At 37.8% G+C, this 12,082-nt stretch overlaps 1 long non-coding RNA gene across 2 annotated transcripts in view; it reads right to left on the bottom strand.

Moving 5' to 3' along the window:
- Positions 1-617: 617 nt before the first annotated feature.
- LOC134289685 (uncharacterized) overlaps positions 618-12,082 on the bottom strand; it is a 153,694-nt gene continuing 142,229 nt past the window's right edge. For both annotated transcript variants that reach the window (XR_009998617.1, XR_009998616.1), the window contains exon 3: positions 618-919. This is a non-coding gene — a long non-coding RNA (uncharacterized LOC134289685). The remainder of the gene's footprint in view (positions 920-12,082) is intronic.

The raw sequence follows: 12,082 nt of genomic DNA, 5'->3' as shown, positions 1-12,082 counted from the left end.
AATCGAGTGCTACACGACGGCGGCGGCGGCGGTATTCAAAAACCCGGAGACGTTGATTTATTACGTGGGAAAATGGAACAATTCAAGCACCACCAATGGGGATTTCGAACCCTGGCGGGTGGTGAGGTGAACGATTTATTTAGAGTCTCGAAACGACATCAGGTTTTATGTGCGGTCTTGGCAATCAAACATGAACCATGATTTAGTGTGCACATATAATTTTAACGGTGACCCAATCTCGAACAATTGCTAGTCGGAGTTGGTGATATGCAATCGAGGGCGAATTAACCTGGCCGTTATTAAAGCGCGGTTTGTTTGGGATCTGGATGCACACTAGTGGTATTCAACTGGATTGTGAAATGCTGTAATCACATTATAGTTCTCGTCTGTTTCGGATTGTTGGCAAAAATCTTTAGATAAGATGATTGTTTGTTTATTTCCGCGGATTTCAACGCTTGGTCATTTATCTCGTTGCATTAGGATTGTATTCAACATATTCATATATCCAGATTCTATGTGGACCGTGCTCCACGTCCACCTAAGTACACCATTAAACTACTCACCTTGTAATTTTCAGCTCGTTGTCGTGGACGCCCAGCTGAGCGCAGTTGCGTGAGGCCAACTCTTAGTTCTACACCATACGGGAACTATAAACTGTGCCGTAGTCGCAACAGCTAGCCATTGTAGATATTACGATATAAATCACTGGACAAATGTTTACCCCCCCCCTGTACACATAGAACACAATTTGCACGATATCACTCCGTAGTAGAGAACAACCGCACTTTCTCAGTTTGTATTGCGTACCTACGTTTATTCAAATTAGTGGTAGCAACCCGCTGATTGATTTAGAACTCGCACGAATTCCGTGGATCAGATTCGGTTGGCCACGCCGGAACCACGCCGCGCCGCCTCTTATCTGAAACAAATGAAAACGAAAAAACGGGTTGATAATTAGATGATTTAGCAACTAATTAGAGTTTGTCGTGACACGATTTGAAAACATTTGTGTTACACATGCAATCGTGCGATTTTATTGGATAATTCTACAATGGTATTGTTGAAGAACTGAGTGTCAATTATATTAGCATATCAGAAAACAACCACCCTTTCAGCAAGTAAAAAACACTGAACAATATCCATTTTTTAAAACAACTGACGAATCGTTGAATACTGTGAGTATTATGGCAGACTACTTTCAGTCCTGAGCACCCATGGTGGTGTAGAGGGTCAAATTGAAAGATCTCCTTCCTGGACGATTGCCCGCCTGCCCCTTGACCTCTGGGTCTGCCTCTGCTGCGATGTGCTGCTGGTTTTTTTCAATCTAACGCTTGCTTGCAGAGTTTGGTCGACCCACCTGCAATTTTGCTCTTGAATTTCTGTCGCTACCGGCTTTTTAAGACATCGATGATGAAATTCCACGATGAAGATACAACGCCATTTGGCCGAATGCCGTTTAGCCGAACGCCATTTGACCGAAAAAGTCATTTAGCCGATCACCGATTGGCCGAAAAAGTAACGATGATTCCAAGTGATCATGCCCACTGTTTCTTATGCGAGTATTACTTGAAACAACAGCCTTTTATAGAAAAAAAGAAAAAATCTGATAAAAATATTCACAGTAAGAGACGAACCAGCCAAGGGCTCAAAGTCTCTATAATAAAGATAAATCAAAATTCACAAGTTATCCTGAGTATGCTGGCACCTCCAAATTCTTTTGATCATAATTTGGCCAAGCAGTGTTCAGCCAAACGACCCTTTCGACCAAATGGCATTCGGCCGAACGACGGTTTCGGCCAAACGGCTGGACACCATGCATAAATTATGTACCGCAGACATCTATTGATAAAGACCTACAGCCGTTGAGTGTTCTCCACTGATACACACCACGTTTCACTGGCGTACAGCCATGTTTGAATTCTTTGGAGGAATTCTTGCATGAACTTCCGAGGGAATCCCTTAAGGAGTTCCTGTGGAACTTCAAAACGGAACTTCAGAATAAACCACATAAGGAACTCCTGAAGGAATCCCTGGTGGAACTCGCACAGAAATCACAGAAACTACTGGTAGAAGGATTTCCTGGAATAAATTTCTTGAGGAATCCCTGAAGTAGTTTATGGCAACATATCTAAAGCAATCCAAGAAAAAAATCATCTGAAGGAAATAAAGAAACATCCTGAAGAATCCTTGAATAAACTCGAAAAGAAACATCTGACGGATTTTCCTAAGGAATCCATGAGGAAACTCACGAATGATTGCCTGAGCGAATTACTTACGAATTTCAAGAATAAATTCCTGAAGGAATCTCTGAAAGCATTACATGGCGACTTGTCGATAGTTGAAGATTAATGAGCTTGCACCTGTCTTCATAAGGAGGCAGCCTCAGAGAGTCATTCCAAGGAAATTTCCTTAAGGCGTAGCTTAGAAACGACCGTTGAACACGTTCGATGCGTTTAGAGTGAGTTGCGTAGTATGGTGATCAAACTTGAACGGTGTACTCCAGAATACTGCGGACGAGCGTACATTAGAGGGTCACTAGCCGAATATCAGTTGATCAAATGCTATAAAAAGCTTGTTCTTAAGGAAATTAATTCTAATAATTCCAGCACAGTTTTTTCCTTCTTTTAATCATCATGCTTTCTAGATGAACTTATTAGTTTATTTGCGCCATTTCTAACCAATATATTCCCTTAGCACAGTGATTGTAGCATGTGAGCTTAACATATTTGGGTTTATGATATTATGGCTAATAGCGCTCCGACTACTGTTATAGAATCTTAATATCAATGGTGTTAGGGCAATCGGCTGAAGGCCGTTGGGTCGAATGTAATTTGGTCGTAGTTATGCCGAATGGCCATATTTTTTTCGTTTTCTCCTTTTATGCTGTTAAAATAATTGTTGAAATGTATTTAGAAGAAGGAAAAATTCACTATTTGAACTAGAAAGAATAGTTTCGTCTCGTTGTAGAAAAATAGTTGATGTTCAACTAGTGAATTTTGCCTTCTTTTAAACATAGGCTGTTCTTCTTAGTTAGAAAGACTAGATTTTGACATTAATTGTTGATTGCGGTAAAACAAAATTAATACATATACTAGCTCACCCCGGCAAACTTTGTCTTGCCTACTGTGTTTTTTGACGTTTCAAGTACCTAGCCAAACCCAAGTCCCCGTTCAGAATGTATGAAAACCCGATTTTCAAAAACTCTAAATTATTCCATGTTTTTTGCATCATACACCTTCCTTGGGTGAAAACTAACAGAACAAAACTAAGACGACCCAAATCAGACCATCCGTTCGCAAGTTATGCGCGGTCCCACGTATGCCACTGCATTTTTATATATATAGATAGATTAATATTGTAGAAGTATCAGCTAATTATTGGAAAACCGAACAAATTTAAGAATCATTTCCAGTTGTTTTCGTTGTTCTTGCCCTAGTCGTCCTTTATCGAAACAAACCAAGAGATCATCCTAGCAGTGAACATATTGAATTATTGTAAAAGATTGAAACTGACGAGAATTTTAATGTTAATTGACAGAAATATATCCACCAAATTCTCACAATCACATCTGTAGTTTCAATTAATTATTAGAAAATGAAGAAAGATTCTATTTGAAAGTATCATTTGCCAGAATGTACCAATCCCCAGAATTTAATATTTAACATTAAATTCTGGGGATTGGTACATTCTGGCAAATGGTTTATTCGGCCAAATAGTATTCTGGCAAATGGTACATTCTGGAAAATGGTTTTCTGGCGTTTGTCATTCTGGCGAATGGTTTTCTGACGAACGGTTTTTTGGCGAACGGTTTTCTGGTAAATATCGCACAATCAATCCTGGGCGATTGCCCGTCTTCCCCTTGACCTCTGGGTCTGCCTATGCTGCGATATCCTGCTGGTTTTTCCAATCTAACGCTTGCTTGCAGAGTTTGGTCGACCCACCTGCAATTTCGCTAAGTGATAATGTCACTGTTTCCTATGCGAGAATAACTCGAAACAGCAGCCTTTTATACAAAAACCTGAATAAATCCACCTATGGTGAACAGAACCCTTCTAATACTTATTAAAATTATTGTTGTATTATTCGTATGTAAGATTGTGATTTTTGATCATTCTAGAAAATATTGGAATTGGAAAAATTGGCATCGAGTTGATTGCTTTCCATAATATAATCATCGACCATGGGCTCAACTACCAGAAATGTCAGCCAGAATCTCCTAAAATCTTGTATGAAATGTTCAAACAAAAGCTTACATATTCTGGAATATTGTATCTCTTGTAAACTGCCAATCTATTAATACATGGGTAAGAAAATCATCGAGATACACTTTGTCAAATATTATTTATCAGTTGAATAAATTAGATCCAAAGTACTTGGGACTCATGGTTATGGCACAGAGAAACAGACGGCTGAGAAATTTATTATGATACATTTTATCAACAATCTCTCAATAGCGTAAATTTTATTACTATTAAGTACTCCTCGAAATATATCTCGGAAACAAAATGTCCAAACGGAATGAAATTCAATAGCATACTACTAGGATGCTGCACCTTCCATTTGCTCATGAGAGAACTCAAATCGATTGACACACGGCTGGTCAATTTATTATGCAGCATTTTTCAAAGACCTCTTAAAAGTTAAGTTGAATTACTCCAAAGTACTCCTCGAAAGATATCTCGGTTACAAAATGTCCAATCGGAATGAAATTCAAAAGCGTTCTTCTATGATGCAGTAGCATTCGTTTGGGGCCTTAAGAACCCACATCGGTTGATAGACGGCTGAGTAATTTATGGTGATACACTTTGTCAAAAATCTCTAAAATTATTAAGTTGTACTACTCCCTAGCACTCTTTGAAAGATATCTCGGTAACCGAACGTCCAATCAGAATAAAATTCAATAGCGTTCTACTAGGACATAGTAGCTTTCATTTGCTTCCAAGAGAACTCAAATCGGTCAACAGACGGCTGAGAACCGTGAGTGAATTTTTTTTGTAACATACATACACGCACACACACACATACACACACACACGCACATACAGACATTTGCTCAATTCGTCGAGCTGAGTTGATTGGTATATGTGACTCGGCCCTGCGGGCCTCGGATCGAAAGTCGGTTTTCCAAGCGGTATTTATACCCTTCTTATGGGTGTAAGAAGGGTAAAAAGGAAAAAAAACTCTGAAAAAAATATGCACAGTTTTAACGTCAGCTAATCCCGTAATGGTAAAACTGGATTAAAATAAATATTTCTGATGATCATATTTGTAGCTCGGAAGTTGTCCTGAGTATGCTCACGCCTCCAAATTCATTTGATCATAGTTCGGCCTAGCGGCATTCAGCCGAAAGACGTTTTCGGCCAAATGGCCGGACACTATGCACGAACTATATACCGCAGACATCTATTGATGAAGACCTGCAGCCGTTGAGTGTTCTCCACTGATACACACCACGTTTCACTGGCGTACAGTCGTGTTTGAATTCTTTGGAGGATTTCTTGCATGATCTCCTGAGGGAATCCCTTAAGGAGTTCTTGTGGAACTTCAAAATGGAACTTCAGAATGAACCACATAAGGGCCTCCTGAATAAATCCTTGGTGAAGCTCGTACAGAAATCACAAAAGAAATCATAGGTGGAGTTGATGGATGAACTTCATGAGGAACCCCTGAAGAAGAAATTTATTCCAGGAACTCCTTCTACCAGTAGCTTCTTCAAGGTTTTTTCTGGTGCCGTCGATGGGGGTGAAAATGGGTCTGGGGGGTGAGATTGGGTCAAAACAGAGAAACATAAAATTTGAAATAGCTCATTAACTATCGTTAATTTATATTGAAAACTTAATATTATTTCAAAGAGGAGATGTTTTTACACGTCATGATGCAAAATAAGATGTTTTGCAATAATCGTTTTTTGTTAAATTTGTGGCCAAACTTATATGACGAAACTACTTGTAAATCACTCTGAAAAAAATTCTCCTTCGTTATGTTTAACACAAATACCTAACCATAAATTTTCTTATAAGTGGATAGCTGTAGGTATTACCTGGTTGATGTAATGAAAAAAGTGGGCTGTCATTGCTCTTTTCATTTAAAAACTCAATATTTTCGACCCTATGTCTAAATATTAAGAATGGGGGTGAGATTGGGTCAAGCAAGTTATCGAGTGCACATAACCTAAACTTAAAACTAAACTTGTTATCCAGTCCCCATTTGACGTTAGAGTGGTGCCATGTTCACCGTATCTTCATAAAAGCACGCTTTCTTTCAAAAATATGTCGAGAAGTGTCAAACGAGTGTGTTAATACGTTTAGTGCCTAAAATCATTTATAACAATACACCCATGCGTTTGGACAGCTCCTCTAATCATCAGCTAATCTTTAGTGTACTGCAATATCGTAAGCTAACAAAATAGACTTAGCATAATATTTGAACGACCCTCTATCTGGAGATGGAGTGATTTGTTTTAGCAATATAGAGGCCAATGATCATGTACATAAGAGTTTATAACGGAGGGTTTGGTTAAACATTTCTTATGGAGTATTCCAAAACTATCATGTTTTTTTTTTAAATCAATCTTTCAATGCGCCCCTCCCTCATTGTAATCTTCCCTCCTCTCATGGAGGTTGAAACTCTTAATGGGATGATTATGGCAAAAAATTGTGATACAGTATGCAAACGTTATTTTGTCAAATTTCAACCATTTTTTCGGTTGTATTAGCCGTTTTAGATGGATTAATCATCTTTTAAAATTACCCAAGTTTTCATTCGTCATGATTACATTATGTTATAAGTAGGATTACTAGATATGATTAATAAAATTAACTTATATTCTTAGATAGGTGATTTCGAATACTTTGACCCATTCTCACCCCCTCTAAGGGGTGAGATTGGTCAATTTTCAATCATTTATAGTTTAGTAGGCAATTCATATAACGCGATATTTTCTTGCTAAACTATCATTACCACATAGGAGAGTATACGTACCAAATAAAAAGTTATTCCGACTTTAATTGCATTTGTTATTTAACAAACAATCTTTGAGTATCCTTTTATGACCCATTCTCACCCCCAACGACGGTATTTATTAAATACACAATAATAAAAACTAAAATAAACCTGAAGAAACTACTGGTACAAGGAGTTCCTGGATTAATTTTCTTGAGGAATCCCTGAAGGAGTTTATGGCAACATCTTTAAAGCAATTCAAGGAGAAATCTTACCAGCATTTCCAACAAAAATTCATCTGAAGGTATTTCCGTAGGAAATTGAGAAACATCCTGAGGAATACTTGAATGAACTCGAAAACAAACCAGTGACGGATTTTCCAAAGGAATCCATGAGGAAACTCACGAATGATTTCCTGAGCGAATTGCATACGAATTTCAAAAATAAATTCCTGGAGGAATCTTTGAAATAGTTCCTTAGGAACCCCAGAAGGCGTTTCTGGAGGAAAGTCTTTCATGGAGCAATTTCAGAAGAAATACCTCAAATAATGCCAGGGAAATTCCTGAAATAAGCCATGGAGGAATTTCTCAAAACATCAGAAGGAGTCCTTGAATGAGCTCCAAGAGAAATCCCTGACGGATTTTCCAGAGGGATACTTGAAGAAATTTCTGAAAAATTTCAAGAAGAAATTTCCGTGAGAAATTCATGGAAAAATCCTTGAAGTACTTTATGAATGAATCAAAGAAGAGCCTCCTGGAGAAATCCCTTGAAGAATTTCTGGAGGAATCCCTCAAGGAATTGCAGACGAAATTGCTCAAGGAGCTTCAGAAGAAATTCGTCAATTATTTCTAGCAGCAATCCCTAAAGAAATATCTACCTATTGAGTTTCTGTAGGAGCTCTTGAAGGAATTTCTAGATTTCCCTGAATCAGTTACCGGAAAAAATCCTTAATTCGTTTCTGAAGAAATCACTTAGGGAAATCTTGGAAAAATCCTTGAAGGGATTTGAAGAAAAATCTCAGAAGGAGTTCCAGGAGAAATCTTTGAATGAATACCAAAGAAATCCCTCCAGTAATTTCAGAAGAAACCCCTGAAGAAATTCATGGAGGAACCCCTGAAGAATCATCCAAAGAATCCCTGAAAAAATCCCCGAAAGAAGTTCGTGTAAAAATCTCTTCATCAATCATAGAATAAATTTTTCAAAGAGACTTTCCAAGCAATCTCTCAAAAAAGTCCAAATTCCAAAGTCCAAATATATGAAGGATTCCAGAAAAAAAAATCGTCAAGGAATTCCTCAAAAAACATTCTTGATAAATTCCTGAAGCACTACCTGATGAATCCTCGAAGAAACTCTTGGGGAAACCTCTGAACGAGTATCTAGAGGAGTTGTTCAAGAAATTCCAGGAAAAAAAAACTCCATGGAACACCAGTCGTAATATCTCAATGAACTCCATGAGGATTTTCTGGAGGAATTCCTTTAAAAATCCACCAAAGATTTTTTGAAGGTATCCCAGAAAGAGAAATCGGCGAAGGAGTTTCTGAAGAACTCCATGAAAGAGTTTGTGGAGAAACCCTTGAAAGAGAAATTTCTTTAACAATTCCAGGAGTAATCCTAGAATTAAAGGAAAAATTGCTGAAGAAATTCCTGGTGGAGTCCCACGATGCTCCAGATAGAATTCCAGCACAAAATAATGAAGGAGTTCCTGGCCAAATCTCTAAAGGACTTTATGGAGAAATCCTTCAAGAAGTTTCAGAAAAAATCTTACAAAGAATTCTGGGAAAAATACCCAAAGGAATTCCTGAAGAAATACCTGAAGGATTTTCTTTAAAAATCCCACAAGGAATTCGAGATGGAGTCCTTCAAGCAACTCCAAAAAGGCTTCCTTAAAGAAATCCGGGGCAAATCTCTACAGGAACTCACGAAGAAATTCTCAGAGAAATCTCCGAAGAATCCCTGGGGTAATCACTGAAGGAATGCCTGGAAAAATGCTTGAAGAAATTGGAAGATAAATCTCTCAGGCAGTTCCAGGAGAAATCTTTGAATGAATACCAAAAAATCTCTCTAGCAACTTTCAAAGAATCTCTGAAGAAATCCCAGATGGACCTCCTGCAAAAACTTCTCCAGCAATTACAGAAGAAATTTCTCCAGCAACTGCAGAAGAAATCTCTCGAATGATTCCAGAAACAATATATGAAGGATTCCAAGAAATCGAGCATCTGGAGGAGTTGCTCAAGAAATTCTAGAAAAAAATCTTCATGGAACTCCAGGCGCAATAGGGCAGTGGAACCATCTCGGTAGGGGCCCTGTTTTGGACACTTTTCTGCTATAACTCAGCCAATTCTGAACCAATTGACACAATTTTTGGAACGCGATGAGATACGTATAGTATCTAGCCGTGTACAAAATTGGTTTGGAATTGACTGAGTTATAGCGAAGAGTGCCCAAAATATCGGCCGCTGCCCAAGTGGTTCGCTACCCTACCTCAATTTACTAAAACAGGGATTTCAGAAGAAATTCTTTTAAAATCTCCAAAGAAGGAGAAATCGAAGAAGGAGTTTCTGAAGAAATCCTTGAAGGAATTTGAGGAGAAATCCTTGAAAGAGTTTCTAATGAAATCTCTATAACAATTCCAGGAGAAATTTGTAAATGAATTACAGAAAAAAATGCTGAAGAAATTCCAGGATGACTCCCCGCTAAAAGTCCAGAAAGAATGAACTTTCTTGAGAATTTGACGGTTGATATTTATGTTTGGAGGATATGGCTTTCAGTCTTGGGAGGAATAACTCAAAAACGGATTCTTAAGTTTTCCTCCCAAGACTGAAAGCCATAACCTCAAAATACTCCTGCACAAAATAATGATGATTTTCCTGGATGAACCCCTGAAGGAGTTTATTGAGAAGGATTCAAAGAATTTCCGGAAAAATCTTACAAAGAATTCTTGAAGAAATCCCCAAAGAAATTTCTGGAGAAATCCCTGAAGGATTTTCTTCAGAAATCCTTCCAGGAATTCCAGATGGAGTCCTTCAAGGAACTCCAAGAGGACTTCCTCAAAGAAATCCGGGGAAAATCTCTAACTGAAAGAGTTCCTTACGAAATCTCTACAGCAATTACAAGACAAATTCCTCAAAGATTTCCAGGAATATCCCTGAAGTAATTTCTACAGGAATTCAAGGAGAAATTCTCAGAGGAATCTTCGAAGAATCCCTGAAGAAATCTCTGAAGAAGATCCATCAAGGAATTCTAGAAGATATCCATCAAGAAATTCAAGGAGTAATCCTTGAATATATCCCTAGAGAAGTCCCAGAAGGAATTCTTGAAAGAATCCTTGACATCTCTGAACAAGTATCTGGAGGAGTTGCTCAAATAATTCCAGAAAAAAACATCTCTAGGATCTCCAGGCGAAGTACCTCAGTAAACTCCAGGAGGAATTTTCAAAGAAAAAAAATCCTCCAAGGAATTCTTGGGGGTATTTCAGAAAGGGAAATCCACGAAGCAATTTCTGAAGAAATGCTTGTAGAAATTTGAGAAGAAACCTTTAAGAAATCTCTCTAGCAATTCAAGCAGAAATCCTTTTAAGAATTACAGAAAAAAAATGCTGGAGGAATTCCAGCATGGGTCCCCGAAAAAACTCCAGAAAGAATTCCTGCACAAAATGATGAAGGAGTTCCTGGATGAATCCTTGAAGGAGTTTATGGAGAAATCCTTCAAAAAATTTCAGGAAAATTCTTACAAAGAATTCTGAAAAAAATCCCTAAAGAAATTATTTAAGAAATCCCTGAAGGATTTTTTTTAGAAATTCCTCAAGGAATTCCAGATGGAATCCTTCGGGGAAATCCAAGAGAAATTCTTTAAATTTCTGGGCAAATCTCTTATGGAATTCCCGAGGAAATCTCTTAAGGAATTTTAAGAGAAACCCCCGAATGAGTTTCTGGAGAAATCTCTCCAGCAATTATAAGAGAAATTTCTTAAAGATTTTCGGGAATATCCCTGAACTAAATTCTACAAGAAATCTAGGAGAAACTCTCTAAAGAATCCCAGAAGAATCCTGGAGAAATCACTGAAAGTGTTTCTGGAAAAATCTCTCAAGGAGTTCCAGAAGATATCCATAAGGAAATTCAAGAAGAGATGTATGAATGAATCCCTAAAGGGGTCCCAGAAGCAGTTCTTGGAAGAATCCCTGAAGGAATTTCTGGATAAATCCTCAAAGGAATTTCAGGAGAAACTCCTCAAGGAACTTCCTGAGAAATTCCTCACAAAATTCCAGGAGAAATCTTATAAGGAATTCCTTGAAAAAAAAACAGGACGAATCCTTGAAGGCACTGCTGGAGGAATCCTTGATTAAATTTCTAGAAGAATCGCTAAAGAAATTCCTGAAGAAATCATTGAAAGAAGTCCTGAAGGAATCTTAAAAAAAAACTTCTCGACGAATCCCTGAAAAAAAATTAGAGGAATCCCTGGAGAAATTCCTGGATGATCTCTGAACAAACTTCTAGAGTAATCCACGAATTAACGCCAGGAGATTGCATTAGCTTCCTGACGGAACTTCCGGAGGAAAATCGTGGTAGGCAAGACAAAGTTTGTCGGGGTCAGCTAGTTTTTTATAAAAAATTCCCTGGCGACATTTTTGTCGAATGCATACAAACTGCCCATTCGCCAGATTTTTTCTCAAAACTCTCCAACAAACTTCTTTCAAGATTGCTTTTGATTTGCTCAATTGTAATTTATTCCTGATATTTTTGTTGGATACCTTATACTTACTAGATAGATGGATGTTCTGAATAAATTCCTGGAGGAATATCTAAAGAAACACCTGAAAACCCCTGGTGGAATAATTAACAAAACCTATTGCGATATTTTTGGAAAAAAATAGAGGGATCCCCCAAATCTTAAACCTTTTTAACCCTCCTTTACTTGTTGGGTTTAATCACCGTTAGCTAGTATATATCTATTTTATTGATATTTATCGGTGAACGAGTAAAACAATATCGTTTTTTGCGTGACGTTTCGGCCTAATCACTTTTCAGCCATCTTCAGACGCCTACAAGTTTATTACAAAAAAAATTAACATTAAACAAGATTTATACATTTTCATTTTTTCAACCCACAACTCACAATTTGATCACCGCAGCTGATGCTACCT

The sequence above is a fragment of the Aedes albopictus genome, chromosome 3, assembly GCF_035046485.1.
Source record: "Aedes albopictus strain Foshan chromosome 3, AalbF5, whole genome shotgun sequence".
NCBI lineage: Eukaryota > Metazoa > Arthropoda > Insecta > Diptera > Culicidae > Aedes > Aedes albopictus.
The sequence above is the reverse complement of the archived record's forward strand: the minus strand, read 5'-3'. Positions and strand labels throughout refer to the sequence as shown.